Source organism: Lepisosteus oculatus, unplaced genomic scaffold, assembly GCF_040954835.1.
Source record: "Lepisosteus oculatus isolate fLepOcu1 unplaced genomic scaffold, fLepOcu1.hap2 HAP2_SCAFFOLD_48, whole genome shotgun sequence".
Lineage (NCBI taxonomy): Eukaryota > Metazoa > Chordata > Actinopteri > Semionotiformes > Lepisosteidae > Lepisosteus > Lepisosteus oculatus.
This window is the reverse complement of record NW_027168020.1, coordinates 1850166-1875801: the sequence shown is the minus strand read 5'-3', so window position 1 is coordinate 1875801 and position 25636 is coordinate 1850166. Positions and strand designations below refer to the sequence as shown.

The window sequence follows — 25636 nt, the reverse complement described above, 5'->3', positions numbered from 1 at the left end:
GAGGACAAACAATCTGCACGGAGGAGCACCAGGCAAGTCTTCACCAGACAAAAACCTCCAGTGCACAGCACTCTGGAAACATTTCGGGGCTTTCGCGTGTTTATTTCAGCACGTAAAGCGCACCGGTCCAACACGTCGGCCGGGCGCGCGGCGCCTCCGCCCTCTTGTGGCCTTGCGGCATCAGAGCAAGAGGCTCCTTCTCGCTGCCCTTCCGCTGTGTTGCAGGGCCCCGAGAGGGAACCCGGAGCGCGCACTTTGTGGGGGGCGGGGGACCGCGTTCGCGCTCTGCCCCCGGTCTCTTGCGCGAGTACTAAATCTCACGGACAGGGGGGCCTCGTCATTGATTGTTACAGGTGAGACGGGGATTAGGAGGAGACCCCGACTGATGGGTAAAGGGGAGCACTAACACCAGAGGGACACCCCCGGCGTCTCTTTTTGAGAGACGCCCTGGGGTTTCCTAATGGCCAAGGAGGGTCGGGACCTCGGTTTGACGCCTCCCCCGAAGGACGGCGCCTGTTTGTGCAGCAGAGTGTCGCCATCAGGAGGCTGGGGCGTAAGAGAGCCACACAGCCCGCAGGGTGAGCGCTCCCTACTGGTCCCAGTCACACCTCTTGCAGGAGCAGCAGCAACCGGAGCTTTTCCGGGGTGGAATCTCCCATCCGGGTGCCGGCCAGGCTCACACCTGCTGGGCTGCCCCGGGGGTGAGCCCAGTCGAGAGTCGCAGGGCCAGATCTAGTCACCGGGGAGAAACGATACAAGTGAAGGATTGCTCGGCTCTCGGCACTTGAAAAGACCGACAAATGTCTCGTTCCCGCCGGAGCTGAATGTACCCGCATGTGTGGTGTCGTCTTCTTCCCCCGCCCCGCTGTGTTTGCTGTATTGTCTCTGAAGCCGGCCCCCCCGAGACGAGACGGGCTGTTCCTGTGCCCCAATTAACACTTTACAGGTGCCATTCCCCGGCATTGTGGCCATTGTCGGTGCTCACACGCGATAAGATAAGGCGGAGGAGAGCGGGGCATGCCCAGCGGCAGACATTCAAGGAGGGGGCAGTGCGAGGTGAGGTGAGGTGCGACACGCCGGAGCCCCGACGCAGCTAATGCGGAGCACTTGTTGGACTGGCATCGAAAGGACGTGTGCGCACGGAGCGAGCCTTCCCTGCGGCGGAGCGCGGGAACTTTCTCCCCCCCTCCCGCTGCAGGAGTTGTGTGCGCTGCAGCGGTGCCGAGAGAAAAGCACAGAAGGCAGCAGGCTCTGGAGAGCAGGTAAGAGACGGAGCCTTGTGGGCAGGCGAGCAGGCCCGTTTTTTGGAAATTGCTGAAAAGGTTTGTTCGGTGTGTGGCAGGCGCACGTCGCGAACTTGCGTGGCGATCTGCCGGTCTGGAGTTATGCAAATGAGGCCGAATTGCATCCCGGGACATGCTGCGAATGCGCAACGGCGACTGCAGATGTGTAGGAAACGGCGCGCTCGTTTTCTCGTTTTGCCCACACTTTTGAGTGTTAGTGTGGCGTGTGAGTGTGTGAAAGAGTGGGCCCAGCAGGAGGCGGTGGCGTGCGGGGCGAGGAGGTGGCCTAGGCTGCGCGATTTGTGCTGTGGGTGCGGGCCGCTTGCAGGGGCCTGTTTAACTCATACTTACCTGGCAGGGCAGATACCTTGATCAGCCTGTAGGTTGAGTAGTTGGATTGTTTTTCTTTTGTTGGAAGCAGTGTTCGATTTGTGGTTTTTGAAATGGCAACCTTTGGATCCCGTAAGAATGCTGTACGTTTTGAGCTCTTGGATGACCTCTTCATGGATCGTATGCAGTTCAGCAGAAAAGTGTTACAGAAGGAACTTGGCTTTGAACCTCGGCACTTGGATTTCATCTTCGCTCTCCCAGGTCAGAAAGCATTTGAGGTTGTATTTGCTACCTATCCTCTGTTTGAACAATGCGTGGATGTGTTTGAGGCAAAAAGAGGCAAAGTTCCTGCACTTGAGAAGATCAACTTGCAGCCTCTGACACAGAGAGAGAGGAAAACGGTGCATGTTGTTATGTTCTCGGAACTGGCAAAGACGGAGGACATTCACACCTGGCTTAACCAGTACTGCACCGTCCACCATGGAACTGAGGTTAGAGATGTTGATGGTATAAAAACAGGAGCAAGGAAATTCGAGGTTCGCTTGCTACCGGACAGCGTAAATGGAGGCTTAAGGCACCTGCCCTCTACAATCCGGCTGGGCGCCTGCAATGGCTATGTGTTTTATGTGGGACAACCAAAGGTGTGTCGGCGCTGTGGTGCTGTGGGACACCTGGCATCGTCCTGCACTGTGAAATGCTGCAAGACCTGTGGCAAACAGGGACATTTAGCCTCTGACTGTTCAATGCTGCCAAAGTGCAATTTATGTGGCTCGGAAGGACACGTTTTTAAGAACTGCCCTCACGCCTACGCCAATAAACTCAAAATGAGAAAGGATGAGGCAGTGCTTGTTTCAGCCAAACCGGCCCGAAAATCCAAAGCAAACAACAAGTCAAACAAAGAACCCTTGTTGGACAAAGACTCTCAGCCTCCAGCCAGGATCAGTCCTGCTGTGGCTCCGGGGCTGGTGGAAGAGAAATCCACTACGCCCCCACAACCGCAGACTGCACCAGACAAGCACGAGGGTTTGAAAACCCCCGAGAACAGCGAGGACCCCTCCCCCACTCCTGCTCCTCAGAACGAGGGCCAGTGTGGGGCCCCCCGGTGGAGCGGGTCCAGCGAGGATACCCAGGATTCAGCGGAGCTGCTTTTCTCAGACTCTGCAAGTGCTACAGATGCCCTCCTCTCCTCCATCCAGTCCATCACGGAGGATCTGCAGCAGCTGGTGGGTGAGGGGGAAGAGGAGACTGGTGCATCGGCTGCACCCCTTTCCCCTCAGTGCTCCCAGGAGCTGGACTTGAGGAAAAGAAAAAATGACTCTGTTTTCTCCCCGAGCGAGGAGGAAGGAGAGCATGGCGATGGGGACAGCTGGAACCTCTCCACCCCTCCCTCTACCCCCTTCCTTGAAATGGACTCTGTGAACGCTTTTACTGCTGCCACCCTGATGAAGGCTCATTCAGAGGATGGCTGGCAGGAAATTGGTAAGAAGAAAAAGAAAAAGAAAAAGGTAACAGGTGAGACCGAAGAGAAATGTGTTTTGTAAAGACTGGTTCCACTTTCTTATGTAATATGGCTCTTAACATAATTTCTCTTAACACAAGAGGTATCAATGACAGAGTTAAATGCCAGTCTGTCTTTGATTACCTCCAGCAGAGAGAGGGAGATGTGTTGATGTTGCAGGAGTGTGCTTTAGCCTATCAAGAGAGGTATAAAAGTTTTGAAGATAGGTGGGATAAAGGGCCTTCTGTTTGGTCAGGGGACAATAACAACAGAGCCTCTGGCGTGGCCATTCTTTTCAAAGGATGGGCATTCAAATTGAAAAGTATTCAGAGGGTCATAGATGGCAGGTTGCTGTGTGTGGATGTGGAATGGGGGACCGTTAACCTGCGGCTAATCAATGTGTATTGCCCTACTGACGTAGGAGGAAGGGTGGAGCTACTCAAGGCACTCTCCCCCCTATTGTTATGCAGCACAGACGTGATAGTGGGAGGGGATTTTAATTGTATCTTAGAGCACACAGACAGGCAGTCTAGCTCGCCGATAAAATTGGATTCCAGCTCACTGGCCCTGCAAAACTTAGTTCAAGACTTTAAACTCTCAGACACATATAGATGTATATATCCCACAACAGCAGGATATACATGGTCAGGGAGGAATAGCAGCTCCAGAATTGACTATTGCTTTGTCTCAGAGAGAGTGAAAGTTGTTGGGGTCACTCTTCAGCCTGTCTTCTTCTCAGATCATCAGGCTTTAGGGTGTAGAGTGGAACTCCAGGGCGGGACTGTCTTTGGCCCAGGCCTCTGGAAACTCAACACAAAGCTGCTAGAGAACGAGGGGGTAGTATCCCGCTACAAGGAGAAACTATCACAGTGGCTGTCCTTGCAGTGTCTGTACGGGTCAGTAGGAGAGTGGTGGGAGGAGGTGAAGGTGAGGACAAAGGCCTTTTTCATGGCTGAGGGAAGGAAGGCTGCTGCCAGACGGAGAGGAGTGCTAGCCAGGAAACAGAGGCAGCTGCAGCGTCTCTACACGATGCTGCACAGTGGCTTCGATGTGCTCGAGGATATCGCCCTTTTAAAAAAGGACATCCGGAGCATAGCCGAAGAAAGTAGTCGAGGAGTGCTGTTAAGAAGCAGAGTGCAGTTCTTGGAAGAAAATGAGAAGTGTACTCGCTTCTTTTTCAGGAAAGTGGTAGGCTCCAAGACTGTCATGGAAAGTGTAGTTGATGAGGAGGGACGAGAGAGAACAGAGCCGAGTGCTATCCTCTCCTGCACCGAGGCCTTCTACTCAAGACTGTACAGTTCTACAGAGGTAAAGGATGAAGATATTCATTTTTTTACCTCAAAGCTAGAAAACATTTTGAGTGAAGAAGATAGGGAAGTACTTGAGAGGGATTTGACAGTAGAAGAGCTGAGACAGGCTATGGAGAGCTTACAGAAGGGGAAAACTCCGGGTGCTGACGGGCTCCCTAAAGAATTTTATTGCACCTTTTGGGATCTGCTTCAGGATCCGCTACTGCTCCTATTCGAGGAAAGCTACAAGACAGAATTGCTGCCTGACTCCTTAAGAGAAGGCACTATCTCTCTCTTGTTTAAGAAAGGAGCAAAAAATGACATAAAGAACTGGAGACCCCTCAGCCTGTTAGGCGTGGACACTAAGATCCTGTCCAAAGCCCTTTTCCTGCGCCTACAAAATGTAGTGGCCTCACTGGTAGGGAAAGAACAGACTTGTGGGATAGCAGGACGCCTGATGAGCGACAACCTGGCCTTGTTGAGGGATGTCTGTCTGTACTCTGAGGATCGCTCCCTCCCTCTGTGCATTTTAGGTGTAGACCTAGAAAAGGCCTTTGACCGCCTAAACCGGCAGTACTTAACATCGGTACTTGAGCAAATGAAGTTTGGCCCCATCATGAGAAAGTGGATTAACCTGCTGTACACAGGTAGCAACAGCAGAGTCATGGTTAATGGCAATAGATCACGCACCTTTGAAGTCTGTTCAGGGGTGAGGCAGGGCTGCCCATTATCCCCCTTGTTATTCGTTTTGGCTATGGAGCCCTTAGCCTGTGCCTTGCGCCAGGATCAGGCCATTAATGGGATACCAGTGCCTGGAAGTGGGGGAGGAGAGGTAAAGACGTCTCTATACATGGATGACGTCACCCTGCTCCTCTCTGACAATGCCTCAATTAGCAGAGCTCTGCAGTGCTGTGATCGGTTCTCTTTGGCTTCCTCCGCAAAAATTAACACATCTAAGAGTGAGATTTTTTATCAGAACTGGAGGGAGCCAAAAGAAGGACATGATCTCAGGCTGCAAGAGAAGAGAATTAAGGTCCTGGGGGTGTATTTTGGAGAAGAGATGGGAACAGTAAATTGGCAGAACAAATTGCCAATCTTAAACAAAAAACTGATGCAATGGAAGGACCGAGACCTCACCATGACAGGGAAGGTGCTGGTCATCAAAGCCGAGCTCTTGCCTGTCTTGAATTTTCTGGCTTCTACCTTCCCAATCCCACACCGTGTTGCGGCGGTGCTGAGGAGATTGATGTTTCAATTTCTATGGGGTGGGAAGCAGGAAAGACTCAGAAGGGAAATAATGTACAGGCCGCTACCCTCAGGGGGGAAGTCTGTCCCAGATATTGCTACGAAGCTGCTGTGCATTTTCCTGGCCTCTGTGCTGAGAGGCTTTGCAACAGCACCTGCAGCGCGTACCTGGACTTATTTTTCCAGGCTCTGGGTAGGTAGGGAGGTGTTCAGAGTGTGGGGTGTCAGACCCAAGCTGGACGTCCCACTCTCTGACACATGCCCTGCAATTTATGGGACAGTTAAAAGTTTTCTAAGATCTCACCCAATTGGCCATATTCCCCTCCGAGATGTCAGCGTCCAAAAACTGGAAGATTTCGTAGCACCCCAGAACAATAGGCAGACCCCTGTGGGCATTTTAACATCAGCCCAAACAAGGAAGGTGTGGAAACACACATCCTCTAAATTTCTGTGCAACATTCACAGAGATTTAGCCTGGAGTGTCGTCCACCAGTGCTTACCGGTACGAACTTTCTTGTACCGTAGGGGCCTCACCCCCAGCCCTCGCTGCGTTAGGGTGGGCTGCGGCGAGGAGGAGACTGTGACCCATCTCCTGTGGTCCTGCTTTTTTGCTAAGGCCTTCTGGGCACAGTTTGAAGATTGGTTGCAGGCTCTCTCGCCCCAATTTACCCTGACCGCTGCTTTCATCATATACGGCATCTCTCCTGTCAAACTTCCTCCTGACGTGTTTGACAGGATCTGGGCCGTGGTGAACAGTGGGAAAGACGCCCTGTGGAGAGTGAGGAACATGGGGCTGTTCAAAGGCATCGAGGTCCCAGTCAAGGCAGCAGGTAGCCTGGCCCTGTTCATCACCCGAGAGAACTATTACCTCAGAGATCTGTGGAGAGAAGGGAGGGAGGAAGCAGAAAATCTGTGGGAAATAGAGGGCATTGGACAGTATCTCAAGAAACTGTGAAAAACATTATCATGTTTAAATAAAGAATGTGATTTGCACCAGAAAAAAAGAAAATTGTTGCTATGTAACTGTTACCGTGTCAAAATGTAATGAGATGTGATCATATATACTGTTTTAAGTATGTATATTAATGTAAAGCTTTCTGATTTGTGATTTCCTGTATTTTTTTGTGAAAAGGAAATAAAGTTCTTAAAAATCGAAATCGAAATCGGTTCACCCAGGGCGAGGCTCGGCCATTGCACTCCGGCTGTGCTGACCCCTGCGAATTCCCCAAATGTGGGAATCTCGACTGCATAATTTCTGGTAGTGGGGGACTGCGTTCGCGCTCTCCCCTGATGTGCTTGGTCCAAAATCAGATACGGGAGGGTTAGGACACCACGAGCTGCGTGGCTGTGGAAGGATCCCGGTTCGACAGGAGTGGACGCCGCTGCTGGTTCTCGCTGGCTTTTAGTTAGGGGTCCGGAGAAGCATCTCAAGCTAGTTCCACTACTCCTTCCGGACGTTCATTCCCTTTTCAAAGTCAGTCGTTTTGCTGTAGTCTGCGTTCTTTAGGCTGATTATCGAGGTTAGCCTTTATTTGGTCATGGGGGGCCTCGGTACTGTATGCTGAGTCTAAAGACAGTTTCACCCGTTTTCTGATTGCTCGGTTCTGTACCACTGCAGACATGTCAAACAGTGAATGGCTGTACCTCTATTGTATCCGTGCTCAATGAATGAAATCGGTAACAAATGAATATATGTCTAGTTATACGAAAAACGAGTGGTTTATCGACTCATCTTCATTTGCAGATTTAGAGGCAGCTTCGATATTCGTTTTACAGACGGGTTTTTTTTTTTTAATATGGGTCACACACATGCCACAGCAACAAAACATCTCTAGAGATGAGGCTATAGATCACCTTTCCATCCTGCAGGTTTTCCTCCCAAAGCCTACGGCACCAACGGCGACCCCTGCTGGCCGGGAGAGCAAAAGCTTACAGCACCTGGTATTCCCAGGCAGTCTCCCATCCAAGTACTAACCAGGCCCGACGCTGCTTAGCTTCCGAGATCAGACGAGATCGGGCGTGTTCAGGGTGGTGTGGCCGTAAGCGAAAGCCCCGGCGCCTGACTCGCTACTTGAAGCTGTGTGTGGCGGGGCTTCCGTGCCCCCCGAGCGGGACTGAAGGATCGTTCGTGTGCAACTCTTTGGAAAGGAGCTGCTTTCCAAATCGCATTGCGTGCCTGGATGTTGGCGAATGCGCTCCCTTGTGTTGGCTCGTCCCGCACTGGAGGAGGACAAACAATCTGCACGGAGGAGCACCAGGCAAGTCTTCACCAGACAAAAACCTCCAGTGCACAGCACTCTGGAAACATTTCGGGGCTTTCGCGTGTTTATTTCAGCACGTAAAGCGCACCGGTCCAACCACGTCGGCCGGGCGCGCGGCGCCTCCGCCCTCTTGTGGCCTTGCGGCGTCAGAGCAAGAGGCTCCTTCTCGCTGCCCTTCCGCTGTGTTGCAGGACCCGGAGCGCGCACTTTGTGGGGGGCGGGGGACCGCGTTCGCGCTCTGCCCCCGGTCTCTTGCGCGAGTACTAAATCTCACGGACAGGGGGGCCTCGTCATTGATTGTTACAGGTGAGACGGGGATTAGGAGGAGACCCCGACTGATGGGTAAAGGGGAGCACTAACACCAGAGGGACACCCCCGGCGTCTCTTTTTGAGAGACGCCCTGGGGTTTCCTAATGGCCAAGGAGGGTCGGGACCTCGGTTTGACCTCTGTTTGTGCAGCAGAGTGTCGCCATCAGGAGGCTGGGGCGTAAGAGAGCCACACAGCCCGCAGGGTGAGCGCTCCCTACTGGTCCCAGTCACACCTCTTGCAGGAGCAGCAGCAACCGGAGCTTTTCCGGGGTGGAATCTCCTATCCGGGTGCCGGCCAGGCTCACACCTGCTGGGCTGCCCCGGGGGTGAGCCCAGTCGAGAGTCGCAGGGCCAGATCTAGTCACCGGGGAGAAACGATACAAGTGAAGGATTGCTCGGCTCTCGGCACTTGAAAAGACCGACAAATGTCTCGTTCCCGCCGGAGCTGAATGTACCCGCATGTGTGGTGTCGTCTTCTTCCCCCGCCCCGCTGTGTTTGCTGTATTGTCTCTGAAGCCGGCCCCCCCGAGACGAGACGGGCTGTTCCTGTGCCCCAATTAACACTTTACAGGTGCCATTCCCCGGCATTGTGGCCATTGTCGGTGCTCACACGCGATAAGATAAGGCGGAGGAGAGCGGGGCATGCCCAGCGGCAGACATTCAAGGAGGGGGTAGGGCGAGGTGAGGTGAGGTGCGACACGCCGGAGCCCCGACGCAGCTAATGCGGAGCACTTGTTGGACTGGCATCGAAAGGACGTGTGCGCACGGAGCGAGCCTTCCCTGCGGCGGAGCGTGGGAACTTTCTCCCCCCCTCCCGCTGCAGGAGTTGTGTGCACTGCAGCGGTGCCGAGAGAAAAGCACAGAAGGCAGCAGGCTCTGGAGAGCAGGTAAGAGACGGAGCCTTGTGGGCAGGCGAGCAGGCCCGTTTTTTGGAAATTGCTGAAAAGGTTTGTTCGGTGTGTGGCAGGCGCACGTCACGAACTTGCGTGGCGATCTGCCGGTCTGGAGTTATGCAAATGAGGCCGAATTGCATCCCGGGACATGCTGCGAATGCGCAACGGCGACTGCAGATGTGTAGGAAACGGCGCGCTCGTTTTCTCGTTTTGCCCACACTTTTGAGTGTTAGTGTGGCGTGTGAGTGTGTGAAAGAGTGGGCCCAGCAGGAGGCGGTGGCGTGCGGGGCGAGGAGGTGGCCTAGGCTGCGCGATTTGTGCTGTGGGTGCGGGCCGCTTGCAGGGGCCTGTTTAACTCATACTTACCTGGCAGGGGAGATACCTTGATCAGCCTGTAGGTGGAGTAGTTGGATTGTTTTTCTTTTGTTGGAAGCAGTGTTCGATTTGCGGTTTTTGAAATGGCAACCTTTGGATCCCGTAAGAATGCTGTACGTTTTGAGCTCTTGGATGACCTCTTCATGGATCGTATGCAGTTCAGCAGAAAAGTGTTACAGAAGGAACTTGGCTTTGAACCTCGGCACTTGGATTTCATCTTCGCTCTCCCAGGTCAGAAAGCATTTGAGGTTGTGTTTGCTACCTATCCTCTGTTTGAACAATGCGTGGATGTGTTTGAGGCAAAAAGAGGCAAAGTTCCTGCACTTGAGAAGATCAACTTGCAGCCTCTGACACAGAGAGAGAGGAAAACGGTGCATGTTGTTATGTTCTCGGAACTGGCAAAGACGGAGGACATTCACACCTGGCTTAACCAGTACTGCACCGTCCACCATGGAACTGAGGTTAGAGATGTTGATGGTATAAAAACAGGAGCAAGGAAATTCGAGGTTCGCTTGCTACCGGACAGCGTAAATGGAGGCTTAAGGCACCTGCCCTCTACAATCCGGCTGGGCGCCTGCAATGGCTATGTGTTTTATGTGGGACAACCAAAGGTGTGTCGGCGCTGTGGTGCTGTGGGACACCTGGCATCGTCCTGCACTGTGAAATGCTGCAAGACCTGTGGCAAACAGGGACATTTAGCCTCTGACTGTTCAATGCTGCCAAAGTGCAATTTATGTGGCTCGGAAGGACACGTTTTTAAGAACTGCCCTCACGCCTACGCCAATAAACTCAAAATGAGAAAGGATGAGGCAGTGCTTGTTTCAGCCAAACCGGCCCGAAAATCCAAAGCAAACAACAAGTCAAACAAAGAACCCTTGTTGGACAAAGACTCTCAGCCTCCAGCCAGGATCAGTCCTGCTGTGGCTCCGGGGCTGGTGGAAGAGAAATCCACTACGCCCCCACAACCGCAGACTGCACCAGACAAGCACGAGGGTTTGAAAACCCCCGAGAACAGCGAGGACCCCTCCCCCACTCCTGCTCCTCAGAACGAGGGCCAGTGTGGGGCCCCCCGGTGGAGCGGGTCCAGCGAGGATACCCAGGATTCAGCGGAGCTGCTTTTCTCAGACTCTGCAAGTGCTACAGATGCCCTCCTCTCCTCCATCCAGTCCATCACGGAGGATCTGCAGCAGCTGGTGGGTGAGGGGGAAGAGGAGACTGGTGCATCGGCTGCACCCCTTTCCCCTCAGTGCTCCCAGGAGCTGGACTTGAGGAAAAGAAAAAATGACTCTGTTTTCTCCCCGAGCGAGGAGGAAGGAGAGCATGGCGATGGGGACAGCTGGAACCTCTCCACCCCTCCCTCTACCCCCTTCCTTGAAATGGACTCTGTGAACGCTTTTACTGCTGCCACCCTGATGAAGGCTCATTCAGAGGATGGCTGGCAGGAAATTGGTAAGAAGAAAAAGAAAAAGAAAAAGGTAACAGGTGAGACCGAAGAGAAATGTGTTTTGTAAAGACTGGTTCCACTTTCTTATGTAATATGGCTCTTAACATAATTTCTCTTAACACAAGAGGTATCAATGACAGAGTTAAATGCCAGTCTGTCTTTGATTACCTCCAGCAGAGAGAGGGAGATGTGTTGATGTTGCAGGAGTGTGCTTTAGCCTATCAAGAGAGGTATAAAAGTTTTGAAGATAGGTGGGATAAAGGGCCTTCTGTTTGGTCAGGGGACAATAACAACAGAGCCTCTGGCGTGGCCATTCTTTTCAAAGGATGGGCATTCAAATTGAAAAGTATTCAGAGGGTCATAGATGGCAGGTTGCTGTGTGTGGATGTGGAATGGGGGACCGTTAACCTGCGGCTAATCAATGTGTATTGCCCTACTGACGTAGGAGGAAGGGTGGAGCTACTCAAGGCACTCTCCCCCCTATTGTTATGCAGCACAGACGTGATAGTGGGAGGGGATTTTAATTGTATCTTAGAGCACACAGACAGGCAGTCTAGCTCGCCGATAAAATTGGATTCCAGCTCACTGGCCCTGCAAAACTTAGTTCAAGACTTTAAACTCTCAGACACATATAGATGTATATATCCCACAACAGCAGGATATACATGGTCAGGGAGGAATAGCAGCTCCAGAATTGACTATTGCTTTGTCTCAGAGAGAGTGAAAGTTGTTGGGGTCACTCTTCAGCCTGTCTTCTTCTCAGATCATCAGGCTTTAGGGTGTAGAGTGGAACTCCAGGGCGGGACTGTCTTTGGCCCAGGCCTCTGGAAACTCAACACAAAGCTGCTAGAGAACGAGGGGGTAGTATCCCGCTACAAGGAGAAACTATCACAGTGGCTGTCCTTGCAGTGTCTGTACGGGTCAGTAGGAGAGTGGTGGGAGGAGGTGAAGGTGAGGACAAAGGCCTTTTTCATGGCTGAGGGAAGGAAGGCTGCTGCCAGACGGAGAGGAGTGCTAGCCAGGAAACAGAGGCAGCTGCAGCGTCTCTACACGATGCTGCACAGTGGCTTCGATGTGCTCGAGGATATCGCCCTTTTAAAAAAGGACATCCGGAGGATAGCCGAAGAAAGTAGTCGAGGAGTGCTGTTAAGAAGCAGAGTGCAGTTCTTGGAAGAAAATGAGAAGTGTACTCGCTTCTTTTTCAGGAAAGTGGTAGGCTCCAAGACTGTCATGGAAAGTGTAGTTGATGAGGAGGGACGAGAGAGAACAGAGCCGAGTGCTATCCTCTCCTGCACCGAGGCCTTCTACTCAAGACTGTACAGCTCTACAGAGGTAAAGGATGAAGATATTCATTTTTTTACCTCAAAGCTAGAAAACATTTTGAGTGAAGAAGATAGGGAAGTACTTGAGAGGGATTTGACAGTAGAAGAGCTGAGACAGGCTATGGAGAGCTTACAGAAGGGGAAAACTCCGGGTGCTGACGGGCTCCCTAAAGAATTTTATTGCACCTTTTGGGATCTGCTTCAGGATCCGCTACTGCTCCTATTCGAGGAAAGCTACAAGACAGAATTGCTGCCTGACTCCTTAAGAGAAGGCACTATCTCTCTCTTGTTTAAGAAAGGAGCAAAAAATGACATAAAGAACTGGAGACCCCTCAGCCTGTTAGGCGTGGACACTAAGATCCTGTCCAAAGCCCTTTTCCTGCGCCTACAAAATGTAGTGGCCTCACTGGTAGGGAAAGAACAGACTTGTGGGATAGCAGGACGCCTGATGAGCGACAACCTGGCCTTGTTGAGGGATGTCTGTCTGTACTCTGAGGATCGCTCCCTCCCTCTGTGCATTTTAGGTGTAGACCTAGAAAAGGCCTTTGACCGCCTAAACCGGCAGTACTTAACATCGGTACTTGAGCACATGAAGTTTGGCCCCATCATGAGAAAGTGGATTAACCTGCTGTACACAGGTAGCAACAGCAGAGTCATGGTTAATGGCAATAGATCACGCACCTTTGAAGTCTGTTCAGGGGTGAGGCAGGGCTGCCCATTATCCCCCTTGTTATTCGTTTTGGCTATGGAGCCCTTAGCCTGTGCCTTGCGCCAGGATCAGGCCATTAATGGGATACCAGTGCCTGGAAGTGGGGGAGGAGAGGTAAAGACGTCTCTATACATGGATGACGTCACCCTGCTCCTCTCTGACAATGCCTCAATTAGCAGAGCTCTGCAGTGCTGTGATCGGTTCTCTTTGGCTTCCTCCGCAAAAATTAACACATCTAAGAGTGAGATTTTTTATCAGAACTGGAGGGAGCCAAAAGAAGGACATGATCTCAGGCTGCAAGAGAAGAGAATTAAGGTCCTGGGGGTGTATTTTGGAGAAGAGATGGGAACAGTAAATTGGCAGAACAAATTGCCAATCTTAAACAAAAAACTGATGCAATGGAAGGACCGAGACCTCACCATGACAGGGAAGGTGCTGGTCATCAAAGCCGAGCTCTTGCCTGTCTTGAATTTTCTGGCTTCTACCTTCCCAATCCCACACCGTGTTGCGGCGGTGATGAGGAGATTGATGTTTCAATTTCTATGGGGTGGGAAGCAGGAAAGACTCAGAAGGGAAATAATGTACAGGTCGCTACCCTCAGGGGGGAAGTCTGTCCCAGATATTGCTACGAAGCTGCTGTGCATTTTCCTGGCCTCTGTGCTGAGAGGCTTTGCAACAGCACCTGCAGCGCATACCTGGACTTATTTTTCCAGGCTCTGGGTAGGTAGGGAGGTGTTCAGAGTGTGGGGTGTCAGACCCAAGCTGGACGTCCCACTCTCTGACACATGCCCTGCAATTTATGGGACAGTTAAAAGTTTTCTAAGATCTCACCCAATTGGCCATATTCCCCTCCGAGATGTCAGCGTCCAAAAACTGGAAGATTTCGTAGCACCCCAGAACAATAGGCAGACCCCTGTGGGCATTTTAACATCAGCCCAAACAAGGAAGGTGTGGAAACACACATCCTCTAAATTTCTGTGCAACATTCACAGAGATTTAGCCTGGAGTGTCGTCCACCAGTGCTTACCGGTACGAACTTTCTTGTACCGTAGGGGCCTCACCCCCAGCCCTCGCTGCGTTAGGGTGGGCTGCGGCGAGGAGGAGACTGTGACCCACCTCCTGTGGTCCTGCTTTTTTGCTAAGGCCTTCTGGGCACAGTTTGAAGATTGGTTGCAGGCTCTCTCGCCCCAATTTACCCTGACCGCTGCTTTCATCATATACGGCATCTCTCCTGTCAAGCTTCCTCCTGACGTGTTTGACAGGATCTGGGCCGTGGTGAACAGTGGGAAAGACGCCCTGTGGAGAGTGAGGAACATGGGGCTGTTCAAAGGCATCGAGGTCCCAGTCAAGGCAGCAGGTAGCCTGGCCCTGTTCATCACCCGAGAGAACTATTACCTCAGAGATCTGTGGAGAGAAGGGAGGGAGGAAGCAGAAAATCTGTGGGAAATAGAGGGCATTGGACAGTATCTCAAGAAACTGTGAAAAACATTATCATGTTTAAGTAAAGAATGTGATTTGCACCAGAAAAAAAGAAATTGTTGCTATGTAACTGGTTCCGTGTCAAAATGTAATGAGATGTGATCATATATACTGTTTTAAGTATGTATATTAATGTAAAGCTTTCTGATTTGTGATTTCCTGTATTTTTTTGTGAAAAGAAAATAAAGTTCTTAAAAATCGAATCGGTTCACCCAGGGCGAGGCTCGGCCATTGCACTCCGGCTGTGCTGACCCCTGCGAATTCCCCAAATGTGGGAATCTCGACTGCATAATTTCTGGTAGTGGGGGACTGCGTTCGCGCTCTCCCCTGATGTGCTTGGTCCAAAATCAGATAGGGAGGGTTAGGACACCACGAGCTGCGTGGCTGCGGAAGGATCCCAGTTCGACAGGAGTGGACGCCGCTGCTGGTTCTCGCTGGCTTTTAGTTAGGGGTCCGGAGAAGCATCTCAAGCTAGTTCCACTACTCCTTCCGGACGTTCATTCTCTTTTCAAAGTCAGTCGTTTTGCTGTAGTCTGCGTTCTTTAGGCTGATTATCGAGGTTAGCCTTTATTTGGTCATGGGGGGCCTCGGTACTGTATGCTGAGTCTAAAGACAGTTTCACCCGTTTTCTGATTGCTCGGTTCTGTACCAGTGCAGACATGTCAAACAGTGAATGGCTGTACCTCTACTGTATCCATGCTCAATGAATGAAATCGGTAACAAATGAATATATGTCTAGTTATACGAAAAACGAGTGGTTTATCGACTCATCTTCATTTGCAGATTTAGAGGCAGCTACGATATTCGTTTTACAGACGGGTTTTTTTTTTTGAATATGGGTCACACACATGCCACAGCAACAAAACATCTCTAGAGATGAGGCTATAGATCACCTTTCCATCCTGCAGGTTTTCCTCCCATAGCCTGCGGCACCAACGGCGACCCCTGCTGGCCGGGAGAGCAAAAGCTTACAGCACCTGGTATTCCCAGGCAGTCTCCCATCCAAGTACTAACCAGGCCCGACGCTGCTTAGCTTCCGAGATCAGACGAGATCGGGCGTGTTCAGGGTGGTGTGGCCGTAAGCGAAAGCCCCGGCGCCTGACTCGCTACTTGAAGCTGTGTGTGGCGGGGGTTCCGTGCCCCCCGAGCGGGACTGAAGGATCGTTCGTGTGCAACTCTTTGGAAAGGAGCTGCTTTCCAAATCGCATTGCGTGCCTGGATATTGGCGAATGCGCTCCCTTGTGTTGACTCGTCCCGCACTGGAGGAGGACAAACAATCTGCACGGAGGAGCACCAGGCAAGTCTTCACCAGACAAAAACCTCCAGTGCACAGCACTCTGGAAACATTTCGGGGCTTTCGCGTGTTTATTTCAGCACGTAAAGCGCACCGGTCCAACACGTCGGCCGGGCGCGCGGCGCCTCCGCCCTCTTGTGGCCTTGCGGCATCAGAGCAAGAGGCTCCTTCTCGCTGCCCTTCCGCTGTGTTGCAGGGCCCCGAGAGGGAACCCGGAGCGCGCACTTTGTGGGGGGCGGGGGACCGCGTTCGCGCTCTGCCCCCGGTCTCTTGCGCGAGTACTAAATCTCACGGACAGGGGGGCCTCGTCATTGATTGTTACAGGTTAGACGGGGATTAGGAGGAGACCCCGACTGATGGGTAAAGGGGAGCACTAACACCAGAGGGACACCCCCGGCGTCTCTTTTTGAGAGACGCCCTGGGGTTTCCTAATGGCCAAGGAGGGTCGGGACCTCGGTTTGACCTCTGTTTGTGCAGCAGAGTGTCGCCATCAGGAGGCTGGGGCGTAAGAGAGCCACACAGCCCGCAGGGTGAGCGCTCCCTACTGGTCCCAGTCACACCTCTTGCAGGAGCAGCAGCAACCGGAGCTTTTCCGGGGTGGAATCTCCTATCCGGGTGCCGGACATGCTCACACCTGCTGGGCTGCCCCGGGGGTGAGCCCAGTCGAGAGTCGCAGGGCCAGATCTAGTCACCGGGGAGAAACGATACAAGTGAAGGATTGCTCAGCTCTCGGCACTTGAAAAGACCGACAAATGTCTCGTTCCCGCCGGAGCTGAATGTACCCGCATGTGTGGTGTCGTCTTCTTCCCCCGCCCCGCTGTGTTTGCTGTATTGTCTCTGAAGCCGCCCCCCCCGAGACGAGACGGGCTGTTCCTGTGCCCCAATTAACACTTTACAGGTGCCATTCCCCGGCATTGTGGCCATTGTCGGTGCTCACACGCGATAAGATAAGGCGGAGGAGAGCGGGGCATGCCCAGCGGCAGACATTCAAGGAGGGGGTAGGGCGAGGTGAGGTGAGGTGCGACACGCCGGAGCCCCGACGCAGCTAATGCGGAGCACTTGTTGGACTGGCATCGAAAGGACGTGTGCGCACGGAGCGAGCCTTCCCTGCGGCGGAGCGCGGGAACTTTCTCCCCCCCTCCCGCTGCAGGAGTTGTGTGCACTGCAGCGGTGCCGAGAGAAAAGCACAGAAGGCAGCAGGCTCTGGAGAGCAGGTAAGAGACGGAGCCTTGTGGGCAGGCGAGCAGGCCCGTTTTTTGGAAATTGCTGAAAAGGTTTGTTCGGTGTGTGGCAGGCGCACGTCGCGAGCTTGCGTGGCGATCTGCCGGTCTGGAGTTATGCAAATGAGGCCGAATTGCATCCCGGGACATGCTCCGAATGCGCAACGGCGACTGCAGATGTGTAGGAAACGGCGCGCTCGTTTTCTCGTTTTGCCCACACTTTTGAGTGTTAGTGTGGCGTGTGAGTGTGTGAAAGAGTGGGCCCAGCAGGAGGCGGTGGCGTGCGGGGCGAGGAGGTGGCCTAGGCTGCGCGATTTGTGCTGTGGGTGCGGGCCGCTTGCAGGGGCCTGTTTAACTCATACTTACCTGGCAGGGGAGATACCTTGATCAGCCTGTAGGTGGAGTAGTTGGATTGTTTTTCTTTTGTTGGAAGCAGTGTTCGATTTGCGGTTTTTGAAATGGCAACCTTTGGATCCCGTAAGAATGCTGTACGTTTTGAGCTCTTGGATGACCTCTTCATGGATCGTATGCAGTTCAGCAGAAAAGTGTTACAGAAGGAACTTGGCTTTGAACCTCGGCACTTGGATTTCATCTTCGCTCTCCCAGGTCAGAAAGCATTTGAGGTTGTATTTGCTACCTATCCTCTGTTTGAACAATGCGTGGATGTGTTTGAGGCAAAAAGAGGCAAAGTTCCTGCACTTGAGAAGATCAACTTGCAGCCTCTGACACAGAGAGAGAGGAAAACGGTGCATGTTGTTATGTTCTCGGAACTGGCAAAGACGGAGGACATTCACACCTGGCTTAACCAGTACTGCACCGTCCACCATGGAACTGAGGTTAGAGATGTTGATGGTATAAAAACAGGAGCAAGGAAATTCGAGGTTCGCTTGCTACCGGACAGCGTAAATGGAGGCTTAAGGCACCTGCCCTCTACAATCCGGCTGGGCGCCTGCAATGGCTATGTGTTTTATGTGGGACAACCAAAGGTGTGTCGGCGCTGTGGTGCTGTGGGACACCTGGCATCGTCCTGCACTGTGAAATGCTGCAAGACCTGTGGCAAACAGGGACATTTAGCCTCTGACTGTTCAATGCTGCCAAAGTGCAATTTATGTGGCTCGGAAGGACACGTTTTTAAGAACTGCCCTCACGCCTACGCCAATAAACTCAAAATGAGAAAGGATGAGGCAGTGCTTGTTTCAGCCAAACCGGCCCGAAAATCCAAAGCAAACAACAAGTCAAACAAAGAACCCTTGTTGGACAAAGACTCTCAGCCTCCAGCCAGGATAAGTCCTGCTGTGGCTCCGGGGCCGGTGGAAGAGAAATCCACTACGCTCCCACAACCGCAGACTGCACCAGACAAGCACGAGGGTTTGAAAACCCCAGAGAACAGCGAGGACCCCTCCCCCACTCCTGCTCCTCAGAACGAGGGCCAGTGTGGGGCCCCCCGGTGGAGCGGGTCCAGCGACGATACCCAGGATTCAGCGGAGCTGCTTTTCTCAGACTCTGCAAGTGCTACAGATGCCCTCCTCTCCTCCATCCAGTCCATCACGGAGGATCTGCAGCAGCTGGTGGGTGAGGGGGAAGAGGAGACTGGTGCATCGGCTGCACCCCTTTCCCCTCAGTGCTCCCAGGAGCTGGACTTGAGGAAAAGGAAAAATGACTCTGTTTTCTCCCCGAGCGAGGAGGAAGGAGAGCATGGCGATGGGGACAGCTGGAACCCCTCCACCCCTCCCTCTACCCCCTTCCTTGAAATGGACTCTGTGAACGCTTTTACTGCTGCCACCCTGATGAAGGCTCATTCAGAGGATGGCTGGCAGGAAATTGGTAAGAAGAAAAAGAAAAAGAAAAAGGTAACAGGTGAGACCGAAGAGAAATGTGTTTTGTAAAGACTGGTTCCACTTTCTTATGTAATATGGCTCTTAACATAATTTCTCTTAACACAAGAGGTATCAATGACAGAGTTAAATGCCAGTCTGTCTTTGATTACCTCCAGCAGAGAGAGGGAGATGTGTTGATGTTGCAGGAGTGTGCTTTAGCCTATCAAGAGAGGTATAAAAGTTTTGAAGATAGGTGGGATAAAGGGCCTTCTGTTTGGTCAGGGGACAATAACAACAGAGCCTCTGGCGTGGCCATTCTTTTCAAAGGATGGGCATTCAAATTGAAAAGTATTCAGAGGGTCATAGATGGCAGGTTGCTGTGTGTGGATGTGGAATGGGGGACCGTTAACCTGCGGCTAATCAATGTGTATTGCCCTACTGACGTAGGAGGAAGGGTGGAGCTACTCAAGGCACTCTCCCCCCTATTGTTATGCAGCACAGACGTGATAGTGGGAGGGGATTTTAATTGTATCTTAGAGCACACAGACAGGCAGTCTAGCTCGCCGATAAAATTGGATTCCAGCTCACTGGCCCTGCAAAACTTAGTTCAAGACTTTAAACTCTCAGACACATATAGATGTATATATCCCACAACAGCAGGATATACATGGTCAGGGAGGAATAGCAGCTCCAGAATTGACTATTGCTTTGTCTCAGAGAGAGTGAAAGTTGTTGGGGTCACTCTTCAGCCTGTCTTCTTCTCAGATCATCAGGCTTTAGGGTGTAGAGTGGAACTCCAGGGCGGGACTGTCTTTGGCCCAGGCCTCTGGAAACTCAACACAAAGCTGCTAGAGAACGAGGGGGTAGTATCCCGCTACAAGGAGAAACTATCACAGTGGCTGTCCTTGCAGTGTCTGTACGGGTCAGTAGGAGAGTGGTGGGAGGAGGTGAAGGTGAGGACAAAGGCCTTTTTCATGGCTGAGGGAAGGAAGGCTGCTGCCAGACGGAGAGGAGTGCTAGCCAGGAAACAGAGGCAGCTGCAGCGTCTCTACACGATGCTGCACAGTGGCTTCGATGTGCTCGAGGATATCGCCCTTTTAAAAAAGGACATCCGGAGCATAGCCGAAGAAAGTAGTCGAGGAGTGCTGTTAAGAAGCAGAGTGCAGTTCTTGGAAGAAAATGAGAAGTGTACTCGCTTCTTTTTCAGGAAAGTGGTAGGCTCCAAGACTGTCATGGAAAGTGTAGTTGATGAGGAGGGACGAGAGAGAACAGAGCCGAGTGCTATCCTCTCCTGCACCGAGGCCTTCTACTCAAGACTGTACAGCTCTACAGAGGTAAAGGATGAAGATATTCATTTTTTTACCTCAAAGCTAGAAAACATTTTGAGTGAAGAAGATAGGGAAGTACTTGAGAGGGATTTGACAGTAGAAGAGCTGAGACAGGCTATGGAGAGCTTACAGAAGGGGAAAACTCCGGGTGCTGACGGGCTCCCTAAAGAATTTTATTGCACCTTTTGGGATCTGCTTCAGGATCCGCTACTGCTCCTATTCGAGGAAAGCTACAAGACAGAATTGCTGCCTGACTCCTTAAGAGAAGGCACTATCTCTCTCTTGTTTAAGAAAGGAGCAAAAAATGACATAAAGAACTGGAGACCCCTCAGCCTGTTAGGCGTGGACACTAAGATCCTGTCCAAAGCCCTTTTCCTGCGCCTACAAAATGTAGTGGCCTCACTGGTAGGGAAAGAACAGACTTGTGGGATAGCAGGACGCCTGATGAGCGACAACCTGGCCTTGTTGAGGGATGTCTGTCTGTACTCTGAGGATCGCTCCCTCCCTCTGTGCATTTTAGGTGTAGACCTAGAAAAGGCCTTTGACCGCCTAAACCGGCAGTACTTAACATCGGTACTTGAGCACATGAAGTTTGGCCCCATCATGAGAAAGTGGATTAACCTGCTGTACACAGGTAGCAACAGCAGAGTCATGGTTAATGGCAATAGATCACGCACCTTTGAAGTCTGTTCAGGGGTGAGGCAGGGCTGCCCATTATCCCCCTTGTTATTCATTTTGGCTATGGAGCCCTTAGCCTGTGCCTTGCGCCAGGATCAGGCCATTAATGGGATACCAGTGCCTGGAAGTGGGGGAGGAGAGGTAAAGACATCTCTATACATGGATGACGTCACCCTGCTCCTCTCTGACAATGCCTCAATTAGCAGAGCTCTGCAGTGCTGTGATCGGTTCTCTTTGGCTTCCTCCGCAAAAATTAACACATCTAAGAGTGAGATTTTTTATCAGAACTGGAGGGAGCCAAAAGAAGGACATGATCTCAGGCTGCAAGAGAAGAGAATTAAGGTCCTGGGGGTGTATTTTGGAGAAGAGATGGGAACAGTAAATTGGCAGAACAAATTGCCAATCTTAAACAAAAAACTGATGCAATGGAAGGACCGAGACCTCACCATGACAGGGAAGGTGCTGGTCATCAAAGCCGAGCTCTTGCCTGTCTTGAATTTTCTGGCTTCTACCTTCCCAATCCCACACCGTGTTGCGGCGGTGCTGAGGAGATTGATGTTTCAATTTCTATGGGGTGGGAAGCAGGAAAGACTCAGAAGGGAAATAATGTACAGGCCGCTACCCTCAGGGGGGAAGTCTGTCCCAGATATTGCTACGAAGCTGCTGTGCATTTTCCTGGCCTCTGTGCTGAGAGGCTTTGCAACAGCACCTGCAGCGCGTACCTGGACTTATTTTTCCAGGCTCTGGGTAGGTAGGGAGGTGTTCAGAGTGTGGGGTGTCAGACCCAAGCTGGACGTCCCACTCTCTGACACATGCCCTGCAATTTATGGGACAGTTAAAAGTTTTCTAAGATCTCACCCAATTGGCCATATTCCCCTCCGAGATGTCAGCGTCCAAAAACTGGAAGATTTCGTAGCACCCCAGAACAATAGGCAGACCCCTGTGGGCATTTTAACATCAGCCCAAACAAGGAAGGTGTGGAAACACACATCCTCTAAATTTCTGTGCAACATTCACAGAGATTTAGCCTGGAGTGTCGTCCACCAGTGCTTACCGGTACGAACTTTCTTGTACCGTAGGGGCCTCACCCCCAGCCCTCGCTGCGTTAGGGTGGGCTGCGGCGAGGAGGAGACTGTGACCCATCTCCTGTGGTCCTGCTTTTTTGCTAAGGCCTTCTGGACACAGTTTGAAGATTGGTTGCAGGCTCTCTCGCCCCAATTTACCCTGACCGCTGCTTTCATCATATACGGCATCTCTCCTGTCAAACTTCCCCCTGACGTGTTTGACAGGATCTGGGCCGTGGTGAACAGTGGGAAAGACGCCCTGTGGAGAGTGAGGAACATGGGGCTGTTCAAAGGCATCGAGGTCCCAGTCAAGGCAGCAGGTAGCCTGGCCCTGTTCATCACCCGAGAGAACTATTACCTCAGAGATCTGTGGAGAGAAGGGAGGGAGGAAGCAGAAAATCTGTGGGAAATAGAGAGCATTGGACAGTATCTCAAGAAACTGTGAAAAACATTATCATGTTTAAATAAAGAATGTGATTTGCACCAGAAAAAAAGAAAATTGTTGCTATGTAACTGTTACCGTGTCAAAATGTAATGAGATGTGATCATATATACTGTTTTAAGTATGTATATTAATGTAAAGCTTTCTGATTTGTGATTTCCTGTATTTTTTTGTGAAAAGAAAATAAAGTTCTTAAAAATCGAAATCGGTTCACCCAGGGCGAGGCTCGGCCATTGCACTCCGGCTGTGCTGACCCCTGCGAATTCCCCAAATGTGGGAATCTCGACTGCATAATTTCTGGTAGTGGGGGACTGCGTTCGCGCTCTCCCCTGATGTGCTTGGTCCAAAATCAGATACGGGAGGGTTAGGACACCACGAGCTGCGTGGCTGCGGAAGGATCCCGGTTCGACAGGAGTGGACGCCGCTGCTGGTTCTCGCTGGCTTTTAGTTAGGGGTCCGGAGAAGCATCTCAAGCTAGTTCCACTACTCCTTCCGGACGTTCATTCCCTTTTCAAAGTCAGTCGTTTTGCTGTAGTCTGCGTTCTTTAGGCTGATTATCGAGGTTAGCCTTTATTTGGTCATGGGGGGCCTCGGTACTGTATGCTGAGTCTAAAGACAGTTTCACCCGTTTTCTGATTGCTCGGTTCTGTACCAGTGCAGACATGTCAAACAGTGAATGGCTGTACCTCTACTGTAACCGTGCTCAATGAATGAAATCGGTAACAAATGAATATATGTCTAGTTATACGAAAAACGAGTGGTTTATCGACTCATCTTCATTTGCAGATTTAGAGGCAGCTTCGATATTCATTTTACAGACGGGTTTTTTTTTTTGAATATGGGTCACACACATGCCACAGCAACAAAACATCTCTAGAGATGAGGCTATAGATCACCTTTCCATCCTGCAGGTTTTCCTCCCAAAGCCTACGGCACCAACGGCGACCCCTGCTGGCCGGGAGAGCAAGAGTTTATAGCACCTGGTATTCCCAGGCGGTCTCCCATCCAAGTACTAACCAGGCCCGACCCTGCTTAGCTTCCAAGATCAGACGAGATCGGGCGTGTTCAGGGTGGTGTGGCCGTAAGCGAAAGCCCTGGCGCCTGACTCGCTACTTGAAGCTGTGTGTGGCGGGGGCTCCGTGCCCCCCGAGCGGGACTGAAGGATCGTTCGTGTGCAACTCTTTGGAAAGGAGCTGCTTTCCAAATCGCATTGCGTGCCTGGATGTTGGCGAATGCGCTCCCTTGTGTTGGCTCGTCCCGCACTGGAGGAGGACAAAGAATCTGCACGGAGGAGCACCAGGCAAGTCTTCAGTGCACAGCACTCTGGAAACATTTCGGGGCTGTCGCGTGTTTATTTCAGCACGTAAAGCGCACCGGTCCAACACTTCGGCCGGGCGCGCGGCGCCTCCGCCCTCTTGCTGCCCCTGCAGCTGCTTCACTTTTCCCTTTAGTTGCCATCGATTTTTTTGTAGTGCTATACATATACGATTGAGGTATCTTAGAGTTCTCCTTCGAAGACCCAGCACTCTCTTTTCTTTTCCCAGTGTTACTCATATCGGACTTTTTAAACCTAAAAAAAAATCGTTTTTTTTTTCTTTCAATTATAACTGAAGTTTAAACAACTAGTGTTAAGTCCTTATTTTTCTGTAGTCAAAAAAAGCAAAAATTAACATTCAGGTCATGAAAAACTCAAAAAAACTCCCCAACCACTAAACTTTACCTCCCACCTGAGCGCCATCTTGAACGCCCCTACCACCAGAGAATGCTCACGATTTCGGAAGCTGTCTCCGGGACGTGCTGATTCCACACATCCTGAATAAATCATGATATTGTTAGTTGCTGTAGCTAGACGTTCAAATGAGTTTCATGGCCAGATGGACTGTTTCCTCCAGCGGTATAGTATTGCAGTGAGACAGCACGATGCCTGCAAGACTATGTCACGCTAAACGCCACAGATTGTGTTTGTCCGTTCGTGTCAGTCGTCCCGCAGCCACGGGAAGTGGGACACAAACATGCTGCAATGCTTTCAAGACGTTAGGATTTGTTTGTGCAACATCCAAGAGGAGTACTTGTGGCTTGAATGTGAACTGTACGTGCCCGCCCCCTTTCCTCTGTAGTGCATGAGTTCCTCCCGGCATGCCCTTCGTCATTGTTCTGTCATCTTGTATTTAAAGGGTTGTATTTCTGCTGCTGAAAATAAGCAACGGTTTTCTCACAACGCCCTTTGTTCCCAACGGAGCCCTTGTCTGTCATGAAATTCTTCAAAACCTCAAGCTAGAAGAAGAAGAAGACGACAAATATGAAGCGTTATAGCAACGACATGCCATGACACGATCGATAACGATTTCCATAGGATCCCCGCGGTTGCCTGGCAACCGTCAGCTTTGCGCAGTGGCAGTATCGTAGCCTGTGAGGGTTAGCCGAGGCGTGATTATTGCTAGTTGAAAACTTTTCCCAATACCCCGCTTCCGCCGGTTTGCAATACAATCGGCGAAAGCAATTTTTGACAGTCTCGTCAGAGACTGAGCAAGGTGTTTAAAGACAGATTTGGTCACGGTGATATCATGGTAGAAAGAAACGAACTTGTTACGTGTCAACAGAAACGCTCTTTAGCTCTTTCAGCTTTATGCAGAGAACAGCGTCTGTCGAGATTACTTTTGTGTCAGCGCGAAACGCCGTGTGCTTGTCAGTATGATTTCATATTGCTCGTAGCGGCGCCTGGCTTTTGTCTGTCAAACGTTAGGTTGCGCTTCTTCATGCTGCATCGTCGGCATGAGTGGAGCATTTTAAACGTCTGTACTTACTGCGCCCCATAAGAAATCGTTTGTCCCCATTCAAAAGAGATTGTGCGATGTCCTGCAGCGTTCGCAAAGCAAACCTTTGACAGTTTGAAAAGAGGAATTTATTCTGCTTCCTGTGCGTGCAGTAGTTACAAAGTTGAACGTCTTTACACGATCTGCTGCAGTTTTCAGTGGGTGGGCTTTGTCAAATGGCTTGGAAAAACGCACTGTGTTTCTGCTCGGGAAACATCATGAGCAGTGTCCTGCATGTTTTCTGTGTATAGCTGTCTTTTAACGCATACAGAATTCATTCGAAATCATTGATTTCTCCAATTAACAAGGGTCTCTTTTTGAACCTGCCAGAAGCATTCTTTCAATGTAACAGATTTACTCCGGGGAAGGGCAGTATGACATTGAGAGTAGCTCAAGCTTTCAGCACCTTTATCTGACTGCATGTATGCAGACACTGCTCAGAATCCCCTGTAAGATTCTCCTTCAATTCCGTTTTGCAGTGCTTTAGCTCTTTCAAAAGGCTTCGCTTTGCTAGTCACAATCCAAGGCTCATGACAGCATTTG

General features: G+C 51.3%; 5 non-coding genes and 2 pseudogenes across 5 annotated transcripts; 4 read left to right on the top strand and 3 right to left on the bottom strand.

Annotated features, from left to right (window-relative positions):
* Positions 1-6759: 6759 nt before the first annotated feature.
* LOC138230142 (U1 spliceosomal RNA) lies at positions 6760-6935 on the top strand (annotated as a pseudogene).
* A 636-nt stretch (positions 6936-7571) lies between these two features.
* LOC138230309 (5S ribosomal RNA) lies at positions 7572-7690 on the bottom strand. Its single transcript, XR_011186339.1, has one exon. It is a non-coding gene; the product is annotated as a 5S ribosomal RNA (ribosomal RNA).
* A 6941-nt stretch (positions 7691-14631) lies between these two features.
* Positions 14632-14767, top strand: LOC138230139 (U1 spliceosomal RNA; annotated as a pseudogene).
* A 635-nt stretch (positions 14768-15402) lies between these two features.
* Positions 15403-15521, bottom strand: LOC138230298 (5S ribosomal RNA). Its single transcript, XR_011186328.1, has one exon. It is a non-coding gene; the product is annotated as a 5S ribosomal RNA (ribosomal RNA).
* Positions 15522-22442: 6921 nt separating this feature from the next.
* Positions 22443-22612, top strand: LOC138230156 (U1 spliceosomal RNA). Its single transcript, XR_011186197.1, has one exon. It is a non-coding gene; the product is annotated as a U1 spliceosomal RNA (small nuclear RNA).
* Positions 22613-23248: 636 nt separating this feature from the next.
* Positions 23249-23367, bottom strand: LOC138230347 (5S ribosomal RNA). The gene has a single exon (XR_011186374.1). It is a non-coding gene; the product is annotated as a 5S ribosomal RNA (ribosomal RNA).
* Positions 23368-24660: 1293 nt separating this feature from the next.
* Positions 24661-24802, top strand: LOC138230205 (U4 spliceosomal RNA). Its single transcript, XR_011186240.1, has one exon. It is a non-coding gene; the product is annotated as a U4 spliceosomal RNA (small nuclear RNA).
* Positions 24803-25636: the final 834 nt, after the last annotated feature.